Raw genomic sequence first — 18,465 nt, forward strand, 5'->3', positions numbered from 1 at the left:
GCCCATCTTGGGGCCTGAGATTAGTTGGGGAGGTGTAGGAGCGGGGTAGTCAGGTCGGGAAAGCCAAGGGATGCAGGTGGGTGGGGTCAAGACCTGTTGCTTGGAGGAAAATTGGGCCCAACTGGGACTCCCAATCTCTGCCTCAGATAGCAGGATGGGCAGTTGGCAAAAGATTGGGGAAGGATGAAAGGAAGGCAGGTGAAGGTTCTGTTGACATGTGAGGGTGGCTGGCTTGTGTGGCTTCAGTGTGAGACGTGTTATGGAGTGCCGGTGGCCAGGCCCTGCTTCCCAGTATCTCACTGTGCCTCAACCCCCAATCAGGCTGCCCTCTCTGCCTCAACTGACAGACCCAGGTCTATACCTGCTATGGCGGGGTGCAGTTGGACACCCCCTGCCCAGTGCAGATGCCCCAGCCTGACCCCCGGTCCCTTCTCATTGGACACCTGCACAAGTAAGGGTGGGCTGGCTTAAGGTGGAGAGACGGCTCAAGTTCCCAGGAGGCTGGACTTGGGACTGAAGGGCCTCCTCAAGTAGCGCTGAAAGGCTTCTGGGGCCTGCCTTCCTGGGACCCAACTGCCTTCACACTGGGTTCACATTCTCTTGGTGTCGGTGATCCCAGTCCTGGTTGCCATGAAGTCCCCACTCCCCCGTCCAAGAAAGGGTGGGGAATTGCCCTGCCCCCCTCTTCCTCCTCTTTGTTCATTTCTCTCCTCAGCCCCCTCCCCAGCTGGATGACCCCCTCCATTTTTCTGTCCTGCTCATCATCCAAGGCTCCTTTTTCTCTCCACTCTCTTAGGTCTCTCCTCCAAAAGTCACAGCCCCTCTCTCTTCTTAATGGGTGGGTGTCGAGGCAGAGATGGGGTGTACATGGAGGGACAGATGGAGCCTGGACCGCACTGGTGACCAGGTATGGTTCTGAGCTCCTCAGCAGCTGGGCAAGGCCCCAGGCCTACCCCAAGGGAGTCCTGTCTGGAGTGGGGCTGGAAAGGGGGTCTAGGCAAGGCCTCATGCTTGGGAAAGGCCAAGGGGGTGGAGGGGGGTGGGTAATGGGACACAATGAGGTAGTCACACGAGGCGAAGGCATGTTGGGGGTGGGGGGAGCGGACATTGGAACACACACACACACATGCTCGCACACACAACCAGCCAGACAATCGGGCCAGTGTGTCTGGGGCCTCGGAGCCCAGTGAATTAGGAGTTTGATAAGGGTTTTCTCTTTCTCTCGCTTGCCGGCCTTGGACAATCTCCCCCCAGTTTTCCTCGACGCCACCCCCGGCGCTGCCAACCCTCCTCCCCCCGCCTCCCTTCTCTTCCCTGTGCCCAGACTCTTGTTCGGGGCCTTGAAACAGTGAGCTGTCTTTGTTCGAAATACAGGTGAACGGCAATCATGTGATTAACACACACACACATAAAAAGCTTTTTAACAGCGCCCGCCCGGCTTCAGAACCGCCCAGAGAGGAGCCGCCCTGGATGGACAGAGGGACGGAGGGACGAGCATCCAGCCGGTCGTGTCCGGCTGCCCGCAGCAGTCTCCGACACCCGCTGCTGCTGCCTGCCTGCCTGGCATCTCTCGATCCCGGTGGGTCCCCATTCATCCTTCCACCCTTGGTTCCTCCTCTTCGAGGGAAGGGCCTCCCTGCCCCCTGTGGTGTCTGTGATTTGGTTCTGAGACCCCCTAGGGCAGGGAGGGGTAGCTGTGGAGGGTGAAGCCCAGGGTAGGAAGCTGAGTGTGGGGTCCACAGCTCCCCTCGCTGACTTCCCGCCTCCTCCCTTATCCTCCTTGGCCCAGCTGTGCCAGGATGGGGGTGGGGGTGGCAGTGGGCGCTCTGGGTCTGCAGAGAAGCCACAGTGGACAGAGGGGGCCTCTCTCTTCCCCTCCCTCTTGTTTTTCTCTCTCTCCCTCGCTCCCCCTATTTCCTCAGTGCTATGCTTGGGCTTTTCTGCTGAGAGGTGCTAGATGAGGCAGGTGGGCCTACAGGGGTGGGGGGAAGGGCTGTTAGAAGCCCAGGGCTGTGGGGGTGGGGACCCCCTGCTGTGAACACTTTTCCCCCACCCAACCACCATGCTGGCAACTGTGATCCCCTCCATCCTATCCTAAGCCCTGGGGGCCCCCAGCTTTCTCCAGCAGGGGTGGGTGAAGGCCCCCATATTCATCCTGCGAGAACAGGGGGTTTGGAGAGGTGGGAGGGGTCCTGGATGGCGACACCAGGCCTCTGTCCTTGGCAGAACAGCCTGTGGGACCAGCACCGCCTTCTGCTCCCTTCCTTGCTCGGAGTGGGTGGGGTTCCTTTCCCCCTCACTCCTGACCCTTCTCCGAGGATGCTCATCAGGACCCTCCCCTCCCCTCACCCCCATCCAGTCTGCGCATCCTCAGTGAGGTGTGGGGGCAGGTGGATTCTAGCCTGTCCTCTCTTCCCAACAGAGAGGGGCGCAAAGTGTGAGTGTACTGGTGGAGATTCAGGCTTCTTTTCCTGGGCGGAGAGGCCTTTCAAGAGCAACAGGGGTTTCCTGGGATCCAACCTGGGTGCTGCGGTCACTGGTCGCAGATTTACTCCTCAGCTGGCCTCAGAGAGGAGGAGAAAGAAGGAAATTCTGTCAGTCGAATGCAAAGCCCACTGATGACCCTGCCTGGCAGAGCTGCTTTGGTCAGCGGTGACCCTTAACCCTTTAGCTCCCTGAGCCCTCTTCCCAGGCTATTGGTCCTATTTTGTGGAAGACTCTGCCCTCGGTTCCCTGTCCCGGGCCCCACTCCCTCATTTGTCACCTGGGGCAATGACCACCCTCCTGCCCTGCCTGCCTCCTAGGATATGCTGAGATGAGATGGGGAAATCTGCTGTTCCCAGAGCCAGGGGCCATGCAGGGGTGAGGGGTAGAGCCTCTGCTCCAGCCTCAGTTTCCCAACTCCCTCAGAGGACAGGGCTGAGGACCAGATGAGGGGACTGGGAGTAAGCATTCCAACACCTCTAGGCGCTGTGTGGATGTGACCTGCTGGTCCTGGCTGTCTCCCTCTTCCTTCAGGCCTGTGCCCCCTTGCAGGGCCTCACACCGCCACCTCCAGTTCCCTGAGGGCCCTTTCATCCTTTCTGGCTTGTCTGTGGAGACAAGGTTGGCCTAGGGCAGTGCCTGGGCATAAAGGTGCACAGTGGCCTGGCTCCCATTCTTCGGGGCCCAGGTGGGGCCTAAGAGTCTGCATTTATGACCAGCTCCCTGGCAACTGTCTAGAGCACTGATTCTAACTCTGGCTGTACTTTAGAATCGGATGGAGTTATTAAAAAACACAGAAGCCCAGATCCCACCACACACTGGCTAACTCTGAATTTCTGGGGATGGGGTCCAGACATTTACATTGTGAAGCTTATTTGGGGCCTTGCCCACCCTCATTTGGCTCTCTGGAATCCTGAGGCTGTGATGACCCCTTGTAGAACCCAAAAATCTGCAGGGAGGGGGGGAGGGCTAGGGCTCTGGACCCCAGAGCTGGAGGCCAGAAGTGCCATCATCCCGGGGAGAGGCTGTGCATTGGAGAGGGACAAGGCTGAGGGGGCACAGGTCAGGGGTCAAGGGTATGGTAGCGACCAGAACAGAAGCTTAGCTGGGTGAGTATGGGGGCTCCTTCGAATGTTCCCTAGGCCACCCCCACCTCTGGACAGGCCGTGTTCTTGTCGGTTGGGGTGCAGTAGACAGAGCACTGGACTTGGAGTGAGGAAGTCGTCCTGCTGGTATCCACATGGCCTTGGGCAGATTACGCTGGTGACCTCCCAGGACCTGGCTTTTGCAGGTGTAAAGTGTTGAGAATTTTCTATAGCACGATGTTTCCAAGCGGATGGCAGAATTAAGTAAGAACACACACCTATGTACCTAGCTCCATGTTTGGTACTTAGTAATACGTGGTAATTAGAAAAAGTACTTTATGTATTGGGAGATGGGGAAGAGTAATCACTTCAGTCCCAGTGCGCAGGTATTTATGGAGCCATCGCTGTGGACTTGCCTTCAGGAGTTTTTAATCTGCCCATTGACTCCCAGCCTCAGACCAGGAGGTGTGATAAGTTCTTCGTGGGTGGGCCTCCCCTGCCTGTGCTCCTTCCTTCTAGAGCCTCCCTGTGGGCCCCCCCAGCTCTAAGCACCTGCCACTGGACTCATTCGGTCTTCTCAACAACACTGTCAGTAGGTGCTGTAATTATTCTCCTTCTAGAAAGGAAATTGAGGCACAGAGATGTTCAGTGACGAGCCCGAGCTCACTCAGCCGATGATGGGGGGACGTGGACTGGTACCTGCAGTTTACCTCCCAAGCCCAGCCTCTGATCACTGAACTCTACTGCCCCCAGACCCCAGGCACAGTCCTGCGGGCCAGTCCCCTCCTGCTCCCTGCCCCCTAAGCCTTTCCACTTGCTCTGCCACCCCTGTCACTGCTTGCTGCCCAGCTCAGAGGCCTTCTCTTCAGGAGTGCACTCCTGGACGCATTGGTTGGAATTCTTTCCCTGTATTACTTTCCTGTGGAGTTGAGGCAGAAGCTTCGTGCCTGCCTCACCTCCTCACACACAGCCTGGCATCCAGGCCAGTCTCCACTTCCTTCTGGGAGCCCCCTGAGGGCAGGGTCATGCCTTCCTCTCAGTCTCAGCCTCTCCAGGCTCTAGCAAGACCTCTGAGAGTCTCCCCTGAGTTGAGTTGCTGGTATAGTTCCAAGGAGGAAAAGATCAGGGAGGCTTGAGCATGCAGGAGTGGCTTCCTGGAGGCGGAGGACCTGAGCACTCGGGGAGGAGGCCAGCATTCCAGGGCCTGTCCCAACAGGGGCTCTCGCCCGTCCTTGTTTCTGGTCCAAGCTGAGGGTCCCGGACGTGGGCCAGGAAGACAGCTCCTGGGGCCTAAGCCTTCCTTCCCCTCCCAACCTTGCTCTCTCTGGGAACAAGGAAGCTGGGGCTGGTGCCCAGTGCTGCCTTGGGGCAGCCAGCGTCTGCCCTCTTCTTAGAAGCCCTCAGAGAAGGAGACTGCTTGTTCCCATCACCCAAACCCAGCTGCCGAAAAGCCTTTCCTGGTGTCTCCCCTGAATCTCTCACACTGGTGAACTTTCTTGAATGTACCCTCTGTGCAGGGCACTGAGCCAGGAGCCGGGGGGGGGGGGGGGGTAGGTGATGGAGGCCAGAGCCTGGCTTTGAGGAGGTCAGGGTTTGATAGGAGACAGCTACATGAAAACTCAGACCCCTGGCCACCCGAGGTCCTCCGTGGCCAAACAGGTGACTAGGACCCCAGGGGCTGGGGTTTAAGTCCCAGCTGGACTGTGGAGGCCATGTGTTGCCTCGGCCACCTTCTTCCCTCGCTAGGCCTCAGTTTCCCATCTGTAAAACGAGGGACAGGCTAGGTTACCTGCGAAGGCGTTTCCAGATTTAATAGCCCGTGAATTATATTTCAAAACAAGAGGCCAGTGCCTAACCCAGTATTTCCAAGGTGGTCGGTCCCTCAGCCCCTTGGAATTCCTAAGACATTGATCGCATCTCTTGAAAAGACAATTTTGTGGACAAAAAGTTTAGGAAGCACTGCTCTCCACTTCCTCTTTTTTGAGATGCAGGGCCTGTTAGGGTGTTAAAAGCCCTAAGTTTTGCACTTAAGAAATGGATCTTTGTTTAAAATTTTTCTCTCCAACTCCTCCTCGTCCTAACTCCTTTCCTCCCACTCTGGTCCTTTTCTCTCCCCCTTCCTCTCTCCCAAGAGTCAAGAAGAAGGTGGAGTACTCCCGTAAGGAGCTCTGACCCAGGGAGGACCTGGGTGTCCCTAAGGGTTTTCCCCTGCAATGCAGCACAGAGCTCCACACACCCCACGCCCCACCTTGCCCCCACCCCCTGCCCTTGACCTAAGCTGTAGCCACATCCACTCTGCCCACTCCGGAGGCGTGGCCCAAGCCCTGCCCACAGGACATTTTGCCTATTGGCCGAGGCCTGGAGCCTCCCCTGCCTCCTGCCTGGCTCACCTTTCCAGCAGGACATTGGGTCTGCTGGAGTTTGTACCTGTGAACTGCATCTGTGCCACCTTCCTCCACGATGCCAGGCACATAGAAAGTACACAATGAGTGACTTGCAGATAGATGAACATACACAGACAGCAAGGTGTGGTGCTCTGGAGTTTGGATCCTGGCACCCCTACTTCTTAGCTGTGTGTCCTTGGCAAATGACTTAACGTCTCAGTTTCCTTCCAGGTTGTGGTGAGGATTAAATCAGATAATATATGTAAACACTTAGGACTGTGCCTGGCACATACCAGGGCTCCGTAAATGGCAGCTATTGTTATTAGCATCTCGGGAATCTGCCTGCAAAGGGTGACTGTCGGGTGACCTTGGGATTGATAGTAGTCATTGCTTCTTAATCGTGCTGAAGTGCTGTTAGGGGATGTTCTCCCAGCGGCACCCAGTAACCCTGGGGACTGGCCCAGCCAGGGCAGGCTTGACATCCCGTTGAACAAAAGCAGAAGGGGAAGGGATGACTTTGATGGACTGAGGTCATATGACTGTTTGGTCGTGGAATTTGACTTCTCCGCTGTAACTTTATGCAGCCGGCTTTTCTGAGGACCCGCCGTAGGCAAGGGTCTGCTCTCTGTGGGGTAATGAAGAGGACTGAGCACTCTGCTGTCTTCAGGGAGCTTGTTGATGAGCTGGGAGTGGGTTCATTCATTCAGTCACACATTCCCACACACTAAATAGGCAATGGGGTGCAGACGTGCCTGAGGATACAGGGAGCCGGGCAGGTGGAGGAAAGAAAGGAAAGGTGGGGGAGGGCTGAGGGTGGCCTGTATCAGATGCGACCCTTGGTGTTTCCACTGGAGGGGGCTGCTACTGTCAGAGCAGAGTGGGCTGTGCGTGGCTAATGAGATGCCTTTGTGCTTTGTCACCGCCAGGCAGCTGGGAGGCCTGAGGGGAGGGGCTTGTCCAGGTTGCCCAGTTTACAAGGTGACTGGAAAAACCCAGGTCTCCCCCCTCGATTCCCTGGCATTTCACTGTGTCATCCAGCATGTAACCCAGGACTAGGGCTATAGAGAGCAAAGGTCAGGGGATTGGGCTGCGTGTGAACAGACACCCCCTGAGGTCCGTGTGAGTGCACCTCTGCTCTCACAGGGTTATTTCTGTCCCCTGGAAGTGAAAATGCAGTGATCCAGTGGGATTTTAGTGTTTGCAGAGCTCAAAAGGGCCTCCCCACAATAAGATGACCTTAGCCTTTGATGATGTCGCTCTGTAATGGAAAAGGGAGACAAGTGACGATACGTCTGAGACCTACAGCCAGAGAGGCAGAGTTCAGATCCGGTCCGTGCCCCAGTAACCCATGATGGGGTTGGACCAGCACGTGATTTTCCTGTGCCTCAATTTCCTCATCTTTAAAATGAGGGTGGCAGTACTGCCTCGTGGGAATGTCACAAAGATGAAAAACAAACAAAATCGAGCTCATGCTGAGCACAGAGCCAGGGACAGAAGGTAGGAATCAGAATTGCCTCCTGTCGGTCATTTCTGCTGCCAGTCAATGTCCAACATTTCGCGGGTAGGATGGTCAACACATTGGGTATAATAATATTCTGGGTCTGACAGCGCCCAGGAAAATCTCTTCCCTTTTTAGGGGGGGAGAGTTGCCCCGATTGCAATTGGAGCAAAGGAGTCGGGCACAGCCCAGGGAGGCTCACACGTGCAGGTGCTTTGGTGCAAGTAGAGAGTGTCATATACCCGCGAGGCCACCAGGCACGGGCATTTTCTATTTGTCTCGCCGCCCTACCAGGAGGCATGTTGAGAAGTCAGAGTTTGAATGTCTCCCGTTCGGGGCTCAGGACACTGCAGTGAGGAGGGTACCACTGAGTGTGAGTCTTGGCTTTGGCAGGTGCAGTGTGAAGAGCTGATCCTGACCCTGCCAAGGTCCCAAGTCTTGCTGTGTGACCTTGGGGAAGTCAGCCACCCTCCCTGGGCTCACTGGAGCCTTCATCTGTACAATGAGGGAATTGTCCTGAGATCTCCAGGGGTTCTTCTTCTTCTTTTTTTTAACTTTATTGGGGAGTACTGGGGACAGTGTGTTTCTCCAGGGCCCATCAGCTCCAAGCAGTTGTCCTTCAATCTAGTCGTGGAGGGCGCAGCTCAGCTCCAAGTCCAGTCGCCGTTTTCAATCTTAGTTGCAGGGGGCGCAGCCCACCATCCCATGCGGGAATTGAACCGCCAACCTTGTTGTTGAGATCTCTCGCTCTAAGCCATCCAGCCGCCCCAGGGGTTCTTTTACTCTCTGGGTTTTAGGGATTATAGGAAAAGGCCCACATCTGGTTTTGTCTCTCCGAGGCAGCTGCTCAGGGCTGGACATGTGAGCACACAGCGTTTGCTCGGTAGTTGCTTGTTGGACCTCGTTGACCAGACAGAGAACCGTCTAAAAACCCTGCCCCCACTTCTGCTGTCCCGAGAGAGCCTGTCCCTTTCCTGGGCCATATCACTCCTATTAGCTCTCTAGGGGTGGGACTCACATTCCTGCCCCACAGTCAGCCCTTTACTCATCTGTTCTCAGGCACACAGATGCGACAGACACACATGCACAGAGACAAAGAAACCTTCCAATCAGACGGATCACATCCGCACTTCCTTCTCATGGCTCTTAGGATCAAAGTCCTGTCTTCAGCCGGGCCCAGCACGACCCGCCCCACGCTCATCCCCGGACTCCAGCCAGTGTCCAGCTCCCACCTCCTCTAACTCAGGCAGCGCTTTCCCACCTCCGAGGCTGACGACGCGCTCTCTGCCGAATGCTCTGTCTCCTCGTTGGCTCCTCTTTTGGGCTCAGTCCAAAGGTCACCTCTGCAGAGACACTTCCCGGTCCTTCATTATCAGTTATTTTCTCGACAGCACCCTGGCCTTTTCCTCTATAGCACTCACCGCAATTTATGATTATATATTTATTGTGAGATTATTATTATTACATAATATATAGAATATTTATATATTTTACATATAATTATGTTATTATGTAATATAGAACATGTTACGTATTATTGTTTTATGTACTATATATATTACGTACTTTCCTGTGAAATTCATTGTCTTCCCACAAGGATATCACATTCATGGATCCTTGGTGATGAGCTGAGTGCCTGGCACACTGGAGGGGGCCAGTGAGTGAGGGAATGAATGAATGAATGAATGAATGTAGCTTCATGGGGAGGAGGCTGAGGGTTGGAGACTGGAGACTTGTCCAAGGTCTTATGTGATGGAGGCAGGCGTCTTGATTCCCAGTGCTTTTCCTTCTTTTGGAACTGGGGGCCACTGGAGGGACAGGCTGGGTGTACTGGGACACCAAGCCTCTGAGGACCTAGGACAGGGGAGGACGGGATGGGGCTCTGAGCCAGCACCCCAGCCAGCTCCACCCCTTCCTCCAGCAGGCAGGATGGACCAGGCAGATCTGTCAGTTTCAGACACCACTGCCCCGGGGGACCCAGCCCTGAGCCCAAGGAGGCTGGGGAGGGGAAGAGGGGGGACAGGAAGCACCCAGGTCTTCCCCCTTCTCCCTCCTGCCCCACCCTCCGCCCCCATCCCTGGCTAGAGCTCGCAGCCCCGGGCCTTGGCACTCGGGGGACGGAGGCGGGGTGTGTGTGGAGGGAATGGGGAGAGCAATCCCATTCTGGCTCAATGCCTTGCTCTCTCCCATTTCATTTGTGGGCCTGGCAACCCCTGAAGAACTGGGCCTGGGCCTTGAGGCTAGAGGGATGGAGGGAAGGGGAGAGGGCACTGCCACTTAAGCCCTTCCTGTTTCCTTGGCACTGGGCGGACCCACCCAGCACCCTGGGCTGGAACCTGGGAAGCCTCACTGTAGTCCCGGCTCTGCAGGGGATTGCTGTGTGACCTTGGGTGGCCACCAGTGTCCTCCTCATCTGCCAGTGTGGCCCAAACCTGGTGTTGCTGCAAACTCATTGGAGAGTTTGCTGTGAATACTGATCCCAGTACCATCTGCGTCTTAGATTTGGGTGGAAATCTATTTTTAAAAGATCCACTGAGATTGCGATGCAGCTGGTGTGGGAACTGTTGGAATAGATGGTCTCTAAGGCCCCTTCCCCAGCCTCAAAAGTCCCACCTCTTGGGCAGGCAGCCCTCTGCAGTGCGCTCCTCACTGCTGGGTCCCCAGCAGGCATACATGTCTGGTCTTACAAAGGCCAGGACCACGTCCTTCTGTGTGGCACTGGAGCACTGAGCCTGTGCAGGGAGCAGGGAGCCATGTGGGGGCTGCGCCGACCTGCCAGCGAGGGGGGCCTGGGAGGGGCCCTGCGCAGCCCAGCCAGGGCTGCCCCCTGCCTCCTTCCTCCTGTTCTTCTGTTTGGTTTTGGCTTTGTCCCCTTTCCACTTCTGTCTCTGCCTCTCGTCCACAGCCTTGTCTCACTCTCTCTGCCTTGATTTCCTTCCCTCTCGCCATTGCCTCCTCTTCCTCTTCCTCTTTCTGCCCACAGCCCCTCACCCCCAGCCTTATGATTTTCAGCCCACAGGTGGTTGGTTCTGTCTCTCGGTGTCCTTCCCTCTGGCCCTCCACATCTCTGTCCTTGCTCTCCCTTTTCTTCAGCCCCTGACTCTGTTCTCTATCTCCACCCCTGCATTTCTGTCTCCATGCCCCACCATCCCTCACCTACCCTGTCCCTGTCTACCTGGAAATATTGGGGGTTGCTGCCAGGGGGTGGAGGGTCCTGGGCAAATGAGAAACGAGGAGAGGCAATAATTTCCCCAAGGTTTGTGCGGACGACCGCAAAGCTCTCAGGACTGAGGGCGTCATGCCTCCTGTCTGACCTTCAGGGTCCTCCCCGCCTGGCTCCCGCCCACGTTTCCAGCTTGCTTCTCCTCAGGCCACTTTGCCTGGTCCACAGCCATGCTCTGGTCACCCTGCTGCTCCCTCGGGCCTGTGCCCAACACCCCATCTCCCTCTTCCTATTCCCAGCTTAGCTGCCACTGCCTCTGAGGCCCCTTTCCCTGTGTTCCCCAAGGCACTGTGTCCGGTGGGGGTGGGAGCAGAGGTGAGGACAGAGTATGAAGGGGATGGTGGCCTTTGACTCAACAGACCTGCTCCTCCTCTGTTCTCCAGGCTCAGAAGAATCACCTCTTGTCTTTCCTCAGTGACCTGCCAGGACAGGTGGTACTGGACCTCCAGTCCTCTTAACCCCCTCAGGGCCAGGGTTGGGCCAAGGGCTTGAGCCTCTCAGCTGCCCCTTAAAGGAGCCTCCCTGGGGACCAGAGACGTTAGGCTGGTCCCAGGGAGGCTGTAGGCCCTGGGCCTCCCACATTCCCGTGGAGAGGCCTTCTGGCCCCCAAGGCCTGGCCCAGAGCCTCAGGCAAGGAGCCTGGTCAGACTCCCTGGGGAGGCTGGGAAGGTCCTGCTCCCATCCTGGGGACTTCTTTCCAGGAGCTCTGGGCTGGAAGAACCCCCATTTCTTCCAGACACCCTCTCTGTGCCCCACCCCCAGCCAGCCCTATGGCCCTTGGTGTGGGGACATGCACAGGAGCAGCCAGGAGAAGGGTTAAGTCAGGAACTCTTGGGATGGCTTTGGCCACGGCTATTCCTCCGGGAGAGGAGAACAAGAGGCCCATTCTGTGTGTGGGAATTAATAGCAAGGAGTCATCTGGGGTGTCATTCAAGCCCTGATCGGCTCCCAGAGGAATGCAAGAGGGGGGAAGAGAGCAAAAGAGTTGGGGAGGCAGGGAGAGGCCTGAGGCAGAGATGTCAGAGGAAGGGCGTCAGGGTCCGGCTGGTCACAGGAGTCCGCCCCGCGGGTGGGCCCACGGCCCTGAGACGGGAGTCCTGCTTTGCATCACAGATGTACCTTGTCCCACCTCAGGATGGAGGCCCCCTCCTATGATTCCCTTACCAAGGGTCTCCCCTCTGTCTTCCTTCTTTCCCAGAATGTCCACATTCTCCACCCCAATGGGACTGTCACCCTTGAGGCCCAGAGCCCAGCCTGTGCTGTGGGCCTGTCAGGGCGACCGATGGGTCTGCTCTCCTGGCTGCCCTGTCTGTCCCCATCTTTGTCTGGGGGGTCTTTGGTGTTCCCTGTGGGAACATTCCCGAGGCTGGCTTGTGGAGAGGCAGCACGGGCTCCCAGTTGCACCCTCTGTCCTACGGTCCAGTGGCCTGGCCCCAGATGCGCTCAGATACGTCCCTGCCAGATGACCACAAGCACCGTACCTTCAGTTGCCTGCATGTGGTGGGCTCTGGGGCCCTTGAGCCACCAGAGGAGCTCAGCCTCCCTCATCTGTGTCAGCTAGGCCACGGCCTGTGGGTGAGGTCCTGCAAGCCTCTGGAGACGTCTTGAATGTCACAGTCTAAGGAAGGGCCTTGGAGAAGCTCCAGGTCAAGCTGCTGGTTTTGCGATGTGCAGGCTGAGGCCGCAAAGGACACCCACCTGCCGCTGGGTCATCCACCTCTTAGCCCGTGCCATGCCTCTGCCCCCTACCAGGCATCAGCCAGGCCTCTGAGCTGAAATGAAATGAAATGTCCCTCGACTGGACTGTGTGGGGCAGAGAGAGCCACCGCCTGCTAAGATGGGGGCTCAGTGCAGGGTACCCACTTCCTGCCCGTGTGACCTGGGGCGGAGCTTTGTCTCTTCAGCCCCGGGGATCTCATCTGCAAATGGGGTCATCTAACACTTACCTGGCAGCCTTGTTGTGAGGTGAGACAAAGGTAACAGGTGTAAAGTACTTGACACAATAGCAAACCACTGAGTGCTGTTGTTATTTTTATTGTGATTATTATTATTATTATTGGAGGTCTGGGTGACTTCCAGTGCCTTGGGCTGAAAGGCACACCATGTGCACCATCTGACTGTCTGAACCTGTGCCTGGCAGCCTGTGCCCTCTTGGGCCAGTCCTAGGAATCCCGGCATTTCTCCTCCTCGGCTGTGGTTTCGTGGGGGTGTTTCCTGGCTCCCAACCTCCCTTGTTCCAGCATCATTTCCACACCTGGTGACTCATCCTGCCGGTCCTGCTGGAACGGGGTGCCTTTCCCCTGACAGTGTGGTGCGGGGACAGAGTGTGCGCCTCTGTGGGAGTTCTGGAAAGCTCCGGCCTCAGTGTCCTCCTCGGTAACACGACCAGCCTTCCTCAGCATGGCAGGCTGTGCACATGTTGAAGCCTGAAGGGATCGCAGAGGTGGTGCAGCCGTGCCCCCCTATGGCACAGACGGGGAGCTGAGTTACAGAACAGGGGCCTTTCCGAGGTGGCGAGAGATGGACAGAGCTTGCAGGCCCCCTGCCCCCCTCCACAGGGCTAGAGTCTGGACTCCTGGGTCCTGGCCTGAGCTTTGCCTCTAGGAGCCAAGTGGACTGGATAATTCGCTTAGCCGGGATGGGGAGAGGATGTACTGAAAGAAAGGAGGTGGGGCCTTTTCCAAACTATAAAGTGCTCTACAAATGTGGGGTCACTTTGGCACATCCTGTGAATGTGTTGAGCCTCTGGTCTTGAGACCCTGGGAGGAAGATGGCAGGTGGGGTAGGCCTGCTTCTGTGCTCTTCTCCAAACCCTGTGTAGGGCTCTAGGGTGGCTGGTGCCCCCCAGCCCAGAGGGACATTCAATGTGGGTAGAGGTAGGGCAGCCCAGGGGGTCCCTGCCCCCTGTGGGGGATGTGGTAGGTCCTTGAATGTGACATTCTCCAACATCCTCAAAGTGAAGGGTGGGCTGACAAGGTCCTGTGTCTCTCTGGGCTGGATCTCTGACCTTGAGGAGCTCGTAGCCCGGTGACTTTGGCCATTCATTATTTTAGTTCTTGTTCTCAGCATAATGCTCAGCACATAGTAGGTACTCAGGAAACATTTCTAGGATTGAATGAGGTGATGGTGTTGAGACAACCCCATTGCTGGCAGGATGAAGCGTGTGGGTGGAGGTGAAGTCTGTGTCTTGCCTGAGAGCAGAGGAATGGATAGGAGCAGGTGACGAGTGACGGCTGACAGCAGGGCCTGTGGCCGCCAGGGAGGGCCATTGAGGATGCTGGGGGACTGGGAGTCCTGAGTTTACCTCCTCGCTCTGCGACCTCTTCTTTGCAAGTTAGTTCCCTGCTCTGGGCCTCAGTTTCCTTAACAGTCAAGTAGGGATAATAGGATCTATTTCATGGAGTCGTCATGCGGCTCAGGACGGGTAACACACGGGTGCATAGTAAGCTCTCGACTGTGTACACTCTGGACACTCAGTGTGACATGAACAGGGATCTTTGGCGAGAACAGTATAAATGATAGAAGTAGTTTATAGGGAGGCAGTGACAGCTACAGAAATAAATACGAGTTGTCTTGTATTAGATTCATAGAGGAGAAAGACAGAGTTTTAGAGGAGTTGATGAATTTATTCATCCCGGGGCCAGTGCCGGAGTGCCTGCTCCACGCTGGCTGGCTGCTGGCCACCAGGGACACGCAGAGGGATCAGGAACTGCCCTTCGACCTTGACATTCATGGTAGGAGGAGGAGATAGGCAGATAAACACCTAATTCACTGCACCCAGCAGTGGTCAGCGTGGCGTGGAGACAGCACGTGGGGGCTCTTCCTACTGAGGCTCAGGGCCTAGAGGCTTTTCACTGGCTGGCAATGTCATTTGAGAACTAAAGAAGAAAGCACCAAAGTATGTGAGGAAAACAGCAAAATAGAAATTAATCAAAATTTCCAAAAAATAAAATAAAAATAAAAATCACAAAAATCCTTTAAATTTGTTTACAGCCAAATGATTATGTTTCATACATGATGAGGGTGCATTTTATTATTTTTTAAATTTCTTTTTTCCAAAAGATTTTTATTAACATATGGCTACCATTCAATATTATATTAACTTCAGGCGTACATCATAGTTATTCAACAGTTATATACCTAAAGAAGTGGTCACCATATAAGTCCAGCACCCATCCGACACCGTACTGTGTTATCACAACATTAACTATACTCCCTATGCTGTATATTACATCCCCGTGACTCATTTGTTTCATACCTGGAAATTTGAACTTATTCCCCTTCACCTTTCCCCTCCCCTTTTTTCAATTACAGTTGACAGTCAGTATTATTTTCTATTAATTTCAGGTATCCAGAATAATGGCTAGCCATTTATTACAATTTAAGAAGTGATCCCCCTGACTAGTCTAGTAGCCACCTGGCACTACACGTAGTTATTACCATATTATTGACTATATTCCCTGTGCTTTACTTTACATCCCCATGACTATTTTGTAACTACCTATTTGTACTTCTTAATGCCTTCACCTTTTTCACCCTGCCCCCCAACCACCCTCCCATCTATCACCCCAATAAATCTAGTGCCCATCCTGACACCATACACAGTTATTACAATATTATTGACTCTATTCCTTATGCTGACCCCTACATCCCCGTGACTACTGTGTAACAACCAGTTTGTACCTCTTAATCCTTCCCCCCTTTTCACCCATCCCCAACCCCCCTCCCATCTGGTAATCATCCAATGTTCTTTGTATCTATAAGTTTGTTTCTGTTTTGTTTGTTTATTTTGTTCTTTAGATTCCACATATAAACAAAATCATATTGTATCTGTCTTTCCTTGTCTGACATAATTCACTCAGTACAATGATGAGGGTGCATTTTAATGTGCTTGATATGATGTAGGGTCAATGTGAGACCCACAAGGGTCTTAGGAAATAATTCTGTGAATCAGGGGCTCAAGGTTGCTCAGCAAAGGGAGCTGTGACTGGGGCAATCAAGGAAGGCTTCCCAGTGGAGGTGATATTTGGGTCAAACCTTAGAGAGAAAGAAGGATTTGAACAGAGAGAAAAGCAGCCTAATGGTAAGTGAGGTAAAAGGAAATGCGTGAGTGAAGGTATAGAGAAAAGAAACCACATGTAGAATTTGTGTGGGGATAGAGTCCCAGAGAGCAGTTTCCAGGCTCTTAGCTTCACATGGAAAGGTGCTGACCCAGGTAGTAGATGGCCATCAGCTGTGACTAGTTGGCCATCAGCTGTTACCGGTTAGCCATTAGCCACTGATATTACTGCCGTGGCTATGCTGGTTGGTTGGATGGTTGACCTCTGTGGATGATGGATTGCGGATCATGTTGATTCTACTTCCTGTGTCTCACCCGGCCGCCAGCGAGATGGGGGTGCAGGAAGACCCCTTGTTGGGGTACTGGCGGATGTTTGCTTTTGTGTCTTGACCAACCGCCATCGAGAATATAGTGGTGTGACTTCCCTATCCGTGGCTCCGTTTGTCCTCCTTTTTGGCCTCACCATATCCTGCGTTCTTGTGCGGGGAGTGGGAGCTGAGACCCTGCATGACGTGCACAATATTTGGAATGCAAGATATTTTGGATTTAGGGTATGGAGAACAGGGTAGGGACCAGAGTGACACTAGAAAGGTTGGCAGGGAATTCTTTTTTTTAAACTGGGGAATGTTGGGGAACAGTGTGTTTCTCCAGGGTCCATCAGCTCCAAGTCAAGTTGTGTCCTTCAATCTAGTTGTGGAGGACGCAGCTCAGCTCCAAGTCCAGTCGCTGTTTCCAATCTTAGTTGCAGGGGGCACAGCCCACCATCCCATGCGGGAATTGAACCGGCAACCTTGTTGTTGAGAGCTCGTGCTCTAACCAACGGAACCATCCAGCTGCCCTTCCAGTAACTCATTGTCTTCAATCTAGTTGTGGAGGGCGCAGCTCACTGGCCCATGTGGGAATCGAACTGGCAACCCTGTTGTTCAGAGCTCTTGCCCTAACCAACTGAGCCATCCGGACGCCCTGGCAGGGGATTTTATCCTAAGGACAAAGGAGAGCCATGAAGAAGTTTTAAGAAGGAGACAGGGGTGGCAACAAGGTCAGACTTTTTTTTTTTTTTTAACTCACTCTCAAAGCTTCAGGGAAGCTGCATGGTTGGTAGGGAGGGAAGGAAGGTGCACAAAGAGATTGGAAGCCAGGAGGCCAATTGGGACGCTGAGGTGTTAATAGAAGGCTGAGGTGTTAATCCTGGCGAAAGATGGTGAGGACCTGTGCTGGGACAGGGCCAAGGTGGGGAGAGAAGAGGAGGAAAGATTTGAGAACAAAGCGGGCAGTGGCTGGAGTGAAAGATGCTGGAAACAGGTGGTAATGCCGATCCCTGCAGTTCCCTGAATGCTCACTGCTGGCCTGGTGCTTTTGATGAGGTATCTCCTCGCTGTCTCCCCATAACTCCCCTGTGGAGAGAGAGATGGGAGGCAGGCTTCACTTAACTGAAATCTGTGCCATGTAAACCTTCAACTAACCAGAATCCTACGTGCCCTGCACTTACCAAACGATGTCAAAAGACAGAAGTGAGATGCATTCATTGTAAACAAATTAGAAAATAGAAACAAAAAGAAGAAAGTGAAACTCACTCCCAATCCCATTGTCCAGAGAGCAGTAACAGTTTGTGTAGATGTTTTCACACTTTCATCCTTAAGTGTGTGCAGCTATGTGTACACCTCACTGTGTGTGTGTGTCTGTCTGAGCAGTTCAGTGGATGGTAAGTGAGTTTGTCTCTAGATGGAGAACGGGATAAATGTTTGGGGTGCATCTGAGCACGTGTATGCCCAAGTACTTGGGTTTACATCAACTCCACAGTCAGCAGACTGTTCTAGATTCTTACTTTTGCTCACTTGATCTGTCAGGGGCTGAGAGAAGCAGGTTAAAATCTGCTATTTCAAAGGTCCTTCAATTGCTCCTTGAATCTCCTGTTGTTCCTGCTTTATGGATGTTGGTGCTATGTTATTTGGTACATAAACACTTACATTTTATATCTTTATTGTGTTTAGCTTTCTAAAGTCCACTTTTTCGTCCTTCTTAATGAATTTGGTCCAAATTTAACCGTGTCAGGTCATAAGCTTGCAATTTCTGACCGTCTGCGTTGGCTTGGTCTGCCTCAGATAGTTAAACACCTGACCGCCAGAGTCTGACAGAACTGATTGGAGCTCTGTGCTCTGTGTCGGAATCTGGATTCTGACACTCACAGGGTGTGTGACCTTGGGCGAGTCCCTTCATATTTTAAAGCTCCATGTTTTGACAAAAGAAGCTAATAACAACTTCATAGGGTTGTCGTGATGATGGGAGAAAAGTCTTGCATTAGAAATAAAAGATCGTTATGAGTGAGCACCCCTGTCCGCAGGGCAGAACTCCAGGATTTCCGAGCAGCTGCTTACAGAGTCTGTGGGGCGAGAGCACATTCACAGGCAGAACTGACCACAGCACCAGGTGGGACACCTGCTTCCACAAGAGTGGCGTGGGGGGGGCGGAGGGGTCCCACCAATGAGATGTCAGGATGGAGTGGGTGACCGATTTCTGTGTAGGTGGCAGGGGGAGGGTTGCCAGACAAAGCGGGAGGGGAGGGGTGATCCTAGCCCCTGATATGAAGAAATCTAGGGTAGCCCCTCTCCAAGTGAAGTCTCCAGACTGGTACCTTCCTTGAAGGAGTAAGTACAGACCTTAGAAACTCATGTAACAATCTGACATCGCTGTAATTTCCAAGAGCATGATCAGTTTTTAGTAATTAACTTTTA

The 18,465-nt window shown here is 54.0% G+C and overlaps 1 protein-coding gene across 2 annotated transcripts in view; it reads left to right on the top strand.

Annotated features, from left to right (window-relative positions):
• Positions 1-1,434: 1,434 nt before the first annotated feature.
• The window catches only part of PICK1 (protein interacting with PRKCA 1), a 71,445-nt gene continuing 54,414 nt past the window's right edge, over positions 1,435-18,465 (top strand). The window contains exon 1 of one of the 2 annotated variants that reach the window (XM_019752959.2): positions 1,435-1,579. The gene's annotated coding sequence lies outside the window, so the exon portion shown is untranslated. The remainder of the gene's footprint in view (positions 1,580-18,465) is intronic. The other variant, XM_074326387.1, reaches the window with a different exon arrangement.

The sequence above is a fragment of the Rhinolophus sinicus genome, linkage group LG02 (assembly GCF_036562045.2).
Source record: "Rhinolophus sinicus isolate RSC01 linkage group LG02, ASM3656204v1, whole genome shotgun sequence".
Lineage (NCBI taxonomy): Eukaryota > Metazoa > Chordata > Mammalia > Chiroptera > Rhinolophidae > Rhinolophus > Rhinolophus sinicus.